Below are 13,093 nucleotides of genomic sequence, written 5' to 3'. Positions count from 1 at the left end.
CACTGTTCCACGCACTTCCACAGACACCGCACCCAGGCCTGGGCCTAGACAGCTCCGGACGCCTGGCTCAGGGCCTAAACGCACCGAAGTCACCTCAGGAAGTGCACAAATGACACACCAGGAGAGGCAGACCACAATGCTCCACCCTGTGCCCCACCAGCACCACCCCAGGCCCCGTCCGCACCTGGCCGGAGGCCGCTCGTCCTCCGCAGTCACCTCAGGGTCCGCTCAGCTCCGCTCGTCCTGGCTCAGCTCCGCTCGTCCTCCGCAGTCGCCTCACGGTCCGCTCAGCTCGGCTCGTCCTCCGCAGTTGCCTCACGGTCCGCTCAGCTCGGCTCGTCCTCCGCAGTTGCCTCACAGTCCGCTCAGGCCCCGCGTCCCACCTTCTCCACAGACAAGCTGACCGCGCAGAGCCCGCGTCCTCCCGGCGTTTCCCCCGTAGAAAAGCCGCTGGCGCCTGACAGGACCGGGTCGGAAGCCCAGCCCGCCACAAGACCACAGTGCGCCCGCCCAGCTCCGCAGGCCCGCACGCCACCGCGCGCGCTCGGAGGAAGGAGCTGCCCGCGGGTCTGCCGCCTCAGAAAGAACCGGCCCAGACTAGTCCAGCCCTCCGGCCCGCCCCCGCCCAGCTCACTTCCTCTCTCCTGCCCCGCCCCTCACGCGCTCTGCCCCACAAGCCCCACCCATATCCTGCTCACTCCCAATCTAGTTCTGCCCTTCCCATGCTCTGTCCCCCGAAGTCCCGGCCCTGGACCACTCACTTCCTCTCCCTCCCCCCCTCCCACACAAGCTCCGCCCCGCTCCCCGCAGGCCCCGCTCTGCTCCTGCAAAGCGCCACTGGCTCCGCCCCACTCCCCGCAGGCCCCGCCCTGCTCCTGCAAAGCGCCACTGGCTCCGCCCCACTCCCCACAGGACCCGCCCTTTTCCCGGCCCCCCCTGCCCCTGCAAAGCGCTGCTGGCTCCACTCCACTCCCCACAGGCCCCGCCTGGTCCAGCAAAGCCCAGCAGGCCCCGCCCTGCTTCCGGCCCCGCCCTGGTCCCCGCAGAGGCCCCGCCCACCCCGCGCCGAGAGGCGACCCAGCAGCAGGCAGCCAACCAATGGTGACGGGCCAGCGCTGCAGGGTGCTCTGGTGGTGGTCATGGGAGTCCGCAGCCGCAGGGTCCTAGGCCAATCTCGGAGGAGTGGCAGAGGGGGAGGAGGCGGGGTTAAAGCCAGCGCCCGTGGGCGGGGCCAGCAGGGTGGGCTGCAGGGCGGGGCCGGGATTTCCCGCCAAGGTGGTGGTGCTTGTGAGGCTTGGAGGTGCAGGGTATGGTGGGCGGGGCCAGGATTTCCCGCCAAGCCCCTTTCGGTGGCCGCTGTGCTTGTGAGGCTTGAAGGCGCAGGGTGTGGCACGCGGGCAGGGCCTGGATTTCCTGTGGGGCGGGGCCGGGGAGGGGAGGGGCTGAGGGGCGGGGCCTCGGGGGAGGGGCTTGCGGAGAGGGGCGGGGCTAGGAGTTCCCGGGTGTGGTGGCCCGGGCAGTGCAGCGGCAGTGGCGGGAAGTCAGAGGCGCCAGGGCCCACAGGCGGAGCGCTGGACAGGCCAGCACCGCCTGGGTTCGAGACCCTACAGGAAAAAAGAAAAGAAAAGCACAAATAAGCCACGAACCCGCGTGATCCGACCCCGTACTGGAACTCAGCACACCCGTGGGGGGGGGGGGGAAGGAGTCCGCGTCTGTGCAGGGGTGAGGGGAGGGGTACTGGGGTCAGGAGGAGGGCTCAGGTGGAGGAGGGCTCAGATGGAGGAGGGATCAGGTGGAGGAGGGTCAGGTGGAGGAGGGATCAGGTGGAGGGAGGTCAGGTGGAGGAGGGATCAGGTGGAGGAGGGTCAGGTGGAGGGAGGTCAGGTGGAGGAGGGCTCAGATGGAGGAGGGATCAGGTGGAGGAGGGTCAGGTGGAGGAGGTATCAGGTAGAGAGAGGTCAGGTGGAGGAGGGATCAGGTGGAGGAGGGATCAGGTGGAGGAGGGTCAGGTGGAGGGAGGTCAGGTGGAGGGATCAGGTGGAGGAGGGATCAGGTGGAGGGAGGTCAGGTGGAGGGGGGTCAGGTGGAGGGAGGTCAGGTGGAGGAGGGATCAGGTGGAGGGAGGTCAGGTGGAGGAGGGTCAGGTGGAGGGAGGTCAGATGGAGGAGGAATCAGGTGAAGGGAGGTCAGGTGGAGGGAGGTCAGGTGGAGGAGGAATCAGGTGAAGGGAAGTCAGGTGGAGGGAGGTCAGGTGGAGGAGGGATCAGGTGGAGGAGGGATCAGGTGGAGGGAGGTCAGGTGGAGGAGGGATCAGGTGGAGGGAGGTCAGTTGGAGGGAGGTTAGGTGGAAGAGGGTCAGGTGAAGGGAGGTCAGGTGGAGGGAGGTCAGGTGGAGGAGGGATCAGGTGGAGGGAGGTCAGGCGGAGAAGGGATCAGGTGAAGGAGGGATCAGGTGGAGGGAGGTCAGGTGGAGGAGGGATCAGGTGGAGGGAGGTCAGGTGGAGGAGGGATCAGGTAGAGGGATCAGGTGGAGGGAGGTCAGGTGGAGGAGGGCTCAGGTGGAGGAGGGATCAGGTGGAGGGAGGTCAGGTGGAGGAGGGCTCAGGTGGAGGAGTCAGATGGAGGAGGAGTCAGATGGAGGAGGGTTCAGGTGGAGGGGGTCAGGTGGAGGGAGGTTAGGTGGAGGAGGGATCAGGTGGAGGAGGGCTCAGGAGGAGGGGTCAGGAGATAGGGTCAGGTGGACAGGGGATGGTAGAAGAGGGCAGGATCCCCTCCTCTGAGCCCAGGGGCATTTAGGGACAGGGATGAGTGGCCGTGGGGTGGTCAGAACTTGAAGACAAGGGACTGGGCAGGGGCTGAGATCAAAGGCGGCAGCAGAGATGTCTCCTAGACTTAGGGGACAGGGTGTCCTGGGGTTCAGGTCTCCTAGACCTGAGGGTCAAGGTCTCCTGGGGTCAGGGTCTCCTAGAGGACAGGGTCTCCTGCGGGACAGAGTCTCCTAGGCCTGGGGTCAGGGTCTCCTGGAGGTCAAGGTCTTTCTGGGGTTTCATTAATGTTCCTGGGTCATCTACAGCGGCCTGAGGTCTGGAGTCAGTGTCTGCCCAAAGAGCAGCAGAGGCTGAGAGTGGGTACAGCAGGTGGCTGGCATGTGGCATGTGCTGGGGACCCAACCCTGTGCCTCAGGCTGCCCAGGATTCCTCCCAGGTGACAGCTGCTGGGTATGTGGGGGGGAGGTGCTAAGTGTCCCCATGGAGGGTCTGACTGCTGAGTATCCCCACAGTGAGCCTGAGTGCTGAGCATCCCCACAGTGAGCCTGCATGCTGAGTGTCCCTGTGGTGGCTGAGTGTCCCCACAGTGGGCCTGAGTGCTGAGTGTCCCTGTGGTGGCTTAGTGTCCCCACAGTGGGCCTGAGTGCTGAGTGTCCCTGTGGTGGCTGAGTGCTGAGCGTCCCCACAGTGAGCCTGCATACTGAGTGTCCCTGTGGTGGCTGAGTGTCCCCACGGCAGGCCTGAGTGCTGAGTGTCCCTGTGGTGGCTTAGTGTCCCCACAGTGGGCCTGAGTGCTGAGTGTCCCTGTGGTGGCTGAGTGTCCCCACGGCAGGCCTGAGTGCTGAGTGTCCCTGTGGTGGCTGAGTGCTGAGCGTCCCCACAGTGGGCCTGAGTGCTGAGTGTCCCTGTGGTGGCTGAGTGTCCCCACAGTGGGCCTGAATGCTGAGTGTCCCTGTGGTGGCTGAGTGTCCCCACGGCAGGCCTGAGTGCTGAGGCACCCTTACCACACCCAAACACCAACGTCTTTCGTAATGCATACCCTAACATGTACCCTTAATATATACCACAACACATCCCTAAACCATAACACATACCCTAACTGTAACACAAACCCTGCCACATACTATAAATTTTACCTTATCCTAATACATACCATAACATACACTCTAAACACTAACATGTATCATAGCAGTAACTGTTATGTGAACTTTGAACCATACAGTTACTCTTACATATACCCTAGCATGTACCCCAAACACTCTAATGTATACCCTAACCGAAGATAAAAATTAAAAGATACGCTAACATTTACCCTAGATATAACATGTACCCTAACCCTATCATATACTGTAGACCTTACATATACCCTAACAAGTACCCAAAACTTATGCCAACGCACATCCTAACATGTTGCCTAACCAAAATCATAACCATAACCCTGAGACATGCCCAAACATGTTCCCTATATCTAACACATTAATGCGTCTCCTAACAAGTACTCTATCATGTACTATAAGTCATACATGTACCAGTATATTTACCCTAACATGTGCCAAACATACCATGTATCCTAGTATGTACCCAAAACACTTATTCATATCCTAACAAGTACTCTAGCACATACTCAAAACCATACAGGAACCCTTACATGCACAATAACATGTACCCCAGAGTAAACTAATATACACCCTAATATGTGTCCTAGCTTTAACATGTATCTTAACCATAACAGATTTCCCAATAGTATTTTCACTCTAACACACCAAACATGCTTTAGACACTAACCCATATGGTAACAAGAACCCTAACATATACTCTATAACTCATACAGGTAACCCTTACATGTACCCTGAATGTACCCTAACATACTCTAACCAAAACCTTAATCCTGACCTTAACATATACCCTAACATGTACCCTAGCCACTAACACATGCTCTAACAAGCATCCTAACCCATACTCTAATAAATACATGTGCCCATACATGTACTCTAACATGTACCTCCAACATACCCTAACATGTTCCTTAACCCTAAGATATACCCTAATATACACCCTAATATGCCCTAACAAATATTTTAATCTAAACAGTTACCCCAATGGGTACCGCCAATGTACCATAGCACATATCCTAACATGTGCCCTAACCCTAACAGTAACCATAACCCTACCCCAATTGAGTACCCTAACACTAACACATTCTGTAACATACCCTAATGTGTGCTCTAACCCTAACCCAGACCATAACACCAACAAATCCCTTATCAATTATCCTAACTCTAACATATACCCTAACATGTACCCCAACACATATCCTAACACATACCCCAATACATAACAGATATATTAACAAAATGTACTGTAAACCATAGTTACCCTTACATGTACCCTAACTCATACCTTAACACAAAAACTAACCCAAACCTTAATACCCTTACACATGCCCTAAGGCAAACGCCAACATGTATACTGACGTGTACCTTAACCACTAATACATACGATAACAAGTACTCTTACACATACAGATACCCTCACATGCACCCTAATATGTACCCAAATGAACCTTAACACTAACTGAAACTCCAACCCTAAGTAATACCCTAATACATGCCCTAACCGTAACGCATACCCTAGCCATGTACCATAATCCTAACACATCATCTAAACCCATATCCTAATTCCCTAGAACATACTCAAAACCATGCAGGTACCCTTACAAGCACTCTAACCCCAAATGTAATCTAACATATTCCCTAACACATGTGTTAACTTTAACAAAACCATAAACCTTATACCCTGAAACATGTCCTAAACCTAACACATACCCCATCACATATCCTAACATGAACCATTAACATTAGCACATATCTTGATATGTAGCCTAACTATGAACACATACTCTAAATGATACATGTGCCTATGTTCTCCAAATGTATGGCATAACAGTAGCCTATATCTTGCCGTGATCCTAACATGTATCCTGACATGTTCTCTAACATACATACATATCCTATCTCTGGGCCATACTAACTCCCTAATTTGTAAACCTAACCATAACCCATACCTTGACATGTACCATAACTAACACATATCTTACCATGTACCTTAAAATGTGCTCTAACCTCAAAATATTATTTCAACATTAACATGTATCCTAACAAGCACCCTAACAGTACTCAAAACCACCCTTACATGCACCCTAACATGTACCCCAAATGCACCCTAACAAATACTCTAACATGCCTTAGCCCTAACAGGTACCTTAACCCTGTCATTTCCTACGCTAACATGTACTCTAAATCATAGCAATACCATTACATGCCCTGTAACATGTACCCCAAACCTACCCCAATTCATGCCCTAACATGTGTGCCAAAACCTAACACCCTAACATGCACCTTAAACCCAAACACTATCTTAACGTATTCCCTAACATGTACCCCACCGTACATCCTAACTCTGACCCATACTCACATCCTAGCATGTGCCCTAACCCAACTCATACCCTAATATGTACCCCAAGCTACTCACCAATCTTATGTCTCACTCTAAACCATCTACTAACCCCAATCCATACATAACTACACAACTAACACTTTCTGCAATCCTAACCCTAACAAGTTCACTAATCCTCACCTGTTCCATAATCAACTTTGAAGACTACTCCATATCCATACCATATCCATAACCCCAACCCATCCCACAGAGTTCTTCCTCACACATTCCCTAACCCTAAACCTTTCCTGGACCCTTACTCTAACATTTCCTCAAGTGCATCCCCAACATCACCCTTTGTCTACCATATTCCCTACACCCTTTCCTGACCTTAAGCCTGACCTATTCCATAATCCAAATGCTAGCCCTAACTCACCAGATCGATAACTTTAACCCATAATCCTAACACTGACAATGACCCTGACTCTAACCCTAACCCAAACCCATACCATAGCACATGCTCCAACATGTACCCTATCAGTTATCCTAACACATACCTTTACTCTAAAACCCTAAACTGTAACACATACCCTAATAAGTACCATAACAAATATAGTAAACAGTGTCACATTCTATCAAGTACCCTAACAAGTACTGTAAACCATACAGGTACATTTACATACACCCTATGATCTACCTCGAATTCACTTTAACACATACCCTAACACTTGCCCTTAACCCAAACTATAACCCTAATATACACTATAGCATATACCTTAACCCTAAAAGTACCCAAACTCTAACACAAACCCTGACATATACCATAAACTTCATCCTAACTCAAACACATGCCATAACATATACTCTAAACACTAAAATGTGTGGTAACAACTACTCTTACATGCACTCTAATACATGCCCAAACATACCCTAATACATAACCTTAACCCTAAGCCAAACCCTAACAAATACTCTAACATATACCCTACTGATTAACACAGACCCTAACCATTATCGTGTACTCTAAAGCTTACATATACCCTAACAAGTACCCTAAACTTATCCCAACATACTTCCTAACATGTTGCCTAACCCAAACCATAACTGTAACCTTAACACAAACCCAAAAACATACTCTAACACACAGTCTAAACATTTACATGTATCCTAACAAGTACTCTAACATGTACTTCAAGTCATACATGTACCCAAACATGTGACAAAACTTACCCTGTTTGCTAACATGTACTCTAAACACTAACTCATACCCTAACAAGGACCCTAACACCATGCAAATACCCTTAAATACACTCAAACTTGTACCCAAAAGTAACCCAATGTACACCCTAATATGTGCCCTGACTTTAACATGTCTTTTAACCCTAACAGATTTCCCAATAGTACTCTAACACATTAAACATACTCTAGACACACATACTCTAACAAATACCCTAACACATACTCTATAAAGCATACAGGTAACCTTACACGTACCCTGAATGTACCTAACATACTCTAACTCTGACCTTTACATAAACCCCAAATACCTTGACATGTACTCTAAAAAATAAATGTACCCTAACACGTGACTCAAACATATCCTAACATGTGCCTTAACCCTAACATGTACCCTAACATGCACCTTAACATCCCAACAAGTACTGTAAACCACACAAACCCTAACATGTACCCTCAATGTTCCCTAACATATAGCCTAACATGTGCTATAGTCTTAACATGAACCTTCACCCTAACGAATCCCCTGTGAAGTATGCTAACTCTAATACATACCATAATATGTGCCCTAACACACACTCTAACATGTACCGTAACCCTAACAAATCCCTTATCAAGTACCCTAACTCTAACACATACCCTAACATGGACTCAAACACATACCCTAATACGTGCCATTACTTTAACATGTATGTTAAACCTAACAGATTCCCAATATACTGTAATACACTAAACATGCTCTGGACACGAACCCATATGGTAACAAGTACCAATTCACATATTCTATAAACTGTACGTGTACTCTGAATGTACCCTAACAAACTGTAACTTAACATGTACCCTAAACGTAGCACATCCCCTAATAAATACTCTAAATTCTAATACATTGTCTAAACCATACAGGTAACCTTATGTGTACTCCAAATGTGTAACCTGATACAGGCCCTAGTCCTGACACATACATGTACCCTAAAATATTCCCTAACATATACCTCATCACACACCCTAACTCTGGCCCATACTCACACCCTAACATGTACCCTGACTGACATCCATACGCCAGCATGTACCCTAACTCTAACACCCTATGTACCTCAACCCTAAAATTTGTGGTAAACATTAACATGTACCCTAACAAGTACCCTAATGTGTACTCTAAGTGAGCCTTACATGCACCCTAACATGTACCCAAAATGCTCCAGTGCTCTGCTTTTCCACAAGCCCTGCCCCTGGGCTGCACACTTCCCTGCTCTAAGCAGAAGGTGCTCTAGGCAGGTGCACCGTCCATGGAGGACACTGGGTGCAGTGAGGGCTGCTTCCCACCAGAGGGCGCTCTAGGTATGCACACTGTCCTCACCACCAGGGGGTGCAGTGACCACTGCTTCCCACCAGAGGGCACTCTAGCTGTGTGCACCGTCTTCCTCAGGACCCCAGGGCCTCCCACAATCTCCGCCCCTGGCCTGCTCACTTCTCCTTTGCCACACCCTTCCTGTGCTCTGCCTCCCCACAAGCCCTGCCTCTGGACTCGTTCTTGCCCCACCCCTATCACTCTCTGCCCCTCCACAAGCCCCGCCTCTGGACCGTTCACTTCCATGCTCTGCTCCTCCCACAAACTAGAGGGTGCAGTGAGCACTGATTCCCACCAGAGGGCGCTCTAGGCTTGCACACTGTCCTCCTCCTCTCAAGACCTGGAGTACATTAAGGGCTGATTCCCACCAGAGGGCGCACTAGGCAGGTGAGCTCCTTGCTGCTCTCCTCGGGACCCAGGGTGCAGTGAGAGCTGATTCCCCCAGAAGGTGTCTAGGCAGGCTCATCGTTATCTTCTCCTGAAGACAGGGTGAGGGGGTGGGGGTGCAGTGAGGCTGCTTCCCACCAGAGGGCGCTCTGGGTGTGTGCACCGTCCTTCTCAGGTCCAGAGGGTACAGTGAACACTGATTCCCACCAGAGGGCGCTCTGGGTGTGTGCACTGTCCTCCTCAGGTCCAGGGGGTGCAGTGACCACTGATTCTCACCACATGGTGCTCTAGGTGTGCACATCATCCTCCTAGGACCCCAGGGCCTCCCACTAGCCCCTCCCCTGAACCCCTCACTTCTGCTCCCTTGCCACACCCCTCCTGTGCTCTGCTTTTCCACAAGCCCCGCCCTTGGACCGCTCACTTCCAAGCTCTTGCCCCTCCCTTCTCATGCTCTGTCCCTCCACAAGCCCCCATTGATCTGCTCTTTTGCATGCTTGCCCCATCCCTCTCAAGCTTTGACCCTCCACAAGCTCTGCCTCACTTCCAGGCTCTTGCCCCTCCCCTCTAGTGCTCTGCCAGGGCACAAGCCCCGCCCCTGGGCTGCTCACTTCTGGGCTCTTGCCCACCTTGCTCAAGCTCTGCTCCACCCACAAAACCTGAGGGTGCAGTGAGCACTGATTCTGGCCAGAGGGTGCTCTAGGTGTGGAGCCTTCCTGGTGTGGGGCCTGCCTGGTATGGGGCCTGGTGTGCGGCCTGGCGTGGGGCATGGTGTGGGATCTGCCTGGTGTGGGGCCTGCCTGGTGTGGGGCCTGCCTGGTGTAAGGCCTGCCTGGCGTGGGGCCTGCTTGGTGTAAGGCCTGCCTGGTGTGGGGCATGCTTGGTGTGGAGACTGTCTGGTGTGGGGCCTGGCATGGGGCCTCCCTGGTGTGGGGCCTGCCTGGTGTGGGGCCTGGCGTGGGGCCTGCTACAGGGCCTGTCTGGTGTGGGGCCTGCCTAGTGTGGGGCCTGGAGTAGGGCCTGGCGTGGGGTCTGGTGTGGGGCCTGCTTGATGTTGGGCCTGACATGGGGCCTGGTGTGGGACTTGCCTGGTGTGGGGCCTGCCTGGTGTGGGACCTGGCATTGGGTCTGGTGTGGGGCCTGCTTGATGTGAGGCCTGGCATGGGGCCTGGTTTGGGGCCAGCCTAGCATGGGACCTGACTGGTGTGGGGCCTGGTGTGGGACCTGGCATGGGGCCTTGTGTGGGACCTGCCTGGTGTGGGGACTGCTTGATGTGGGGCCTGGCATGGGGTCTAGTGTGGGGCCTGGTATAGGGCCTGCCTGGTGTGGGGCCTGCCTAGTGTGGGGCCTGGTATGGGGCCTGGCGTAGGGCCAAGTATGTTACCTGGTGTGGAGCATGGTATGAGGCTTGCCTGGTGTGGGGCCTGGCTTGGGGCCTGGTATGGGACCTGCCTGGTGTGAAGCCCGGCATGGGGCCTGCCTGGTGTGGGGCCTGGTGTGGGTCCTGCTTGGTGTGGGGCTTGGTGTGAGGTCTGCTTGGTATGGGGCCTGGCATGGACCCTGGCATGAGGCCTGGCATGGGGCCTAGTGTGTGACCTGGAGTGGGGCATGGTGTGGGTCCTGGTATGGGGCCTGGAATGGGGCCTGGAGTGGGGCCTGCCTGGTGTGAGGCCTGCCTGGTGTGGGGCCTGGTATGGGGCCTGGCATGAGGCCTGGTGTGGGGCCTGCCTGGCGTGTGGCCTGGTGTGGGGCCTGCCTGGTGTGGGACCTGGTATGGGACCTGGTGTGGGACCTGCCTGGTATGAGGCCTGGTGTGGGCCCTGCCTGGTGTGGGCCCTGCCTAGCATGGGGCCTGGTGTGGGGCATGGTGTGGGTCCTGGTGTGTGGCCTGCCTGTTATGGGGCCTGGCATGGGCCCTGGCGTGAGGCCTAGAGTGTGACATGGCATGGGGCATGCTGTGAGACCTGGTGTGGGGCCTGCCTGGTGTGGGGCCTGGCGTGGGGAATGGTTTGGGGCCTGCTTGGTGTGGGGCATGGCATGGGGCCTGGTTTGGGGCCGGCCTAGCATGGGACCTGCCTGGTGTGGGGCCTGGTGTGGGGCATGGTGTGGGCATGGTGTGGGGCCTGCCTGGTGTGGGACATGCCTGGTGTGGGGGCTGCCTAGTGTGGGGCCTATTATGGGGCATAGCATGGGGGGCATGTCTGGTGTGGAGCCTGCCTGGTGTGAGGCCTGTTGTGGGACGTGGTATAGGGCCTGGTGTGGGGGCTCCCTGGTGTGGAGCCTGGCATGGAGCCAGCCTGGTGTGAGGCCTGCCTGGTGTAGGGCCTGGTATGGGGCCTGGCGTGGGGCATGGTGTGGGGGCTGCCTGGTGTGAGGCCCGTTGTGGGACCTGGTGTAGGGCCTGGGGTGGGGCCTGGTGTGGGACCTGCCTGGTGTGGGTTCTGGTATGGGGCCTGGCATGAGGCCTGGTGTGAGACCTGCCTGGTGTGGGGCTTAGTGTGGGGCCTGCCTGGTGTGGGGCCTGGTATGGGGCTCTCTGATGTGGGGCCTGCCTGGTGTGGGGCTCCCTGGTGTGGGGCCTGCCTGGTGTGGGGCCAGGCATGGGACCAGCCTGGTGAGGGGCCTACCAAGTGTGGGGCAGACCCGGCACTCACCACTCCAAGCTTCTGAACTCGTCCCATTCTCTCACTGCAGCACCTGAGGTCAAGGGCAGTCTCGGGAGAACAAAGAATCAGAGTCCTGCAGGCCCTCCGCTGCTGAGCGGGATCTGGAGTATGGCTGAGAAGAAAAAGAAAAAGCCATCTCAACCACACTGTCTGCTCCCACCTTCTGCTACCAGACCCAGCTCCTAAGAGACAGATCTCAGGCCAGGCCCGAGGCAGTGATGGTTTGCTCCTAATAACCCTGCCAGTGAGAGCTTCCTCCAGGCACAGAGAAAGATAACAAAGGAGTTTTACTAATGGGTCTGCAACTACTGCGTCCTGAGCTCTGTCAGAACTAGGAGCAGCTGCAACCTACAAGGCTTTTGTTTTCTCCTTTCCACAGGTGTCAGCTCTCTGCAGGCCCCTCAGCTCTCCAGGCTCTCTGCCTCTCCGCCAGCCCCTCAGCGGAGCCCCGCCTGCCTGAGGAGACCTCGCCGGCCTGAGGAGCCGAGGCCCGCCGGCCTGAGGAGACCCTGCGCCGGCCTGAGGAGACCCTGCGCCGGCCTGAGGAGCCGAGGCCCGCCGGCCTGAGGAGACCTCGCCGGCCTGAGGAGACCCTCGCCGGCCTGAGGAGCCGAGGCCCGCCGGCCTGAGGAGACCTCGCCGGCCTGAGGAGACCCTCGCCGGCCTGAGGAGCCGAGGCCCGCCGGCCTGAGGAGACCTCGCCGGCCTGAGGAGACCCTCGCCGGCCTGAGGAGCCGAGGCCCGCCGGCCTGAGGAGACCTCGCCGGCCTGAGGAGACCCTCGCCGGCCTGAGGAGACCGCGCCGGCCTGAGGAGACCCTGCGCCGGCCTGAGGAGACCCCGCGCCGGCCCCTCCGCTGGTCCCTCAGCCCAGCCTCTCCCGCCTCAGGAATCCCTCTGCCAGGACCCTCCAATAGCTGGATCCCATACCACACTTCTCGCCTGCTCTGCTCCACAAACCCCGCCAAGCGCCGCTGACTTCCTGTCCCTAACCCCGCCCCTCTCCTGCTCTGCTCCACAAACCCCGCCCTGAGCCGCTGACTTCCTGTCCCTAACCCCGCCCCTCTCCTGCTCTGCTCCACAAACCCCGCCCTGAGCCGCTGACTTCCTGTCCCTAACCCCGCCCCTCTCCTGCTCTGCTCCACAGACCCCGCCCTGCGCCGCTCACTTCCTGTCCCTAACCCCACCCCTCTCCTTCTCTGCTCTTCCCACAAACCGAGAGGGTGCAGTGACCACTGATTCCCACCTGGTGGTGCT

The 13,093-nt window shown here is 55.4% G+C and overlaps 1 long non-coding RNA gene across 1 annotated transcript; it reads right to left on the bottom strand.

Moving 5' to 3' along the window:
• Positions 1 to 1,500: 1,500 nt before the first annotated feature.
• On the bottom strand, positions 1,501 to 12,821 carry LOC138812102 (uncharacterized). The gene is made up of 3 exons (XR_011367549.1): positions 12,767 to 12,821; positions 11,826 to 11,949; positions 1,501 to 1,604 (listed from the first exon to the last, which is right to left on the bottom strand). It is a non-coding gene; the product is annotated as an uncharacterized lncRNA (long non-coding RNA).
• Positions 12,822 to 13,093: the final 272 nt, after the last annotated feature.

Source organism: Dipodomys merriami, unplaced genomic scaffold, assembly GCF_024711535.1.
Source record: "Dipodomys merriami isolate MVZ:Mamm:240054 unplaced genomic scaffold, mDipMer1.0.p SCAF_56, whole genome shotgun sequence".
Classification (NCBI taxonomy): domain Eukaryota; kingdom Metazoa; phylum Chordata; class Mammalia; order Rodentia; family Heteromyidae; genus Dipodomys; species Dipodomys merriami.
Note: the sequence above shows the minus strand (reverse complement) of the source record. Positions and strands in the feature narration are given on the sequence as shown.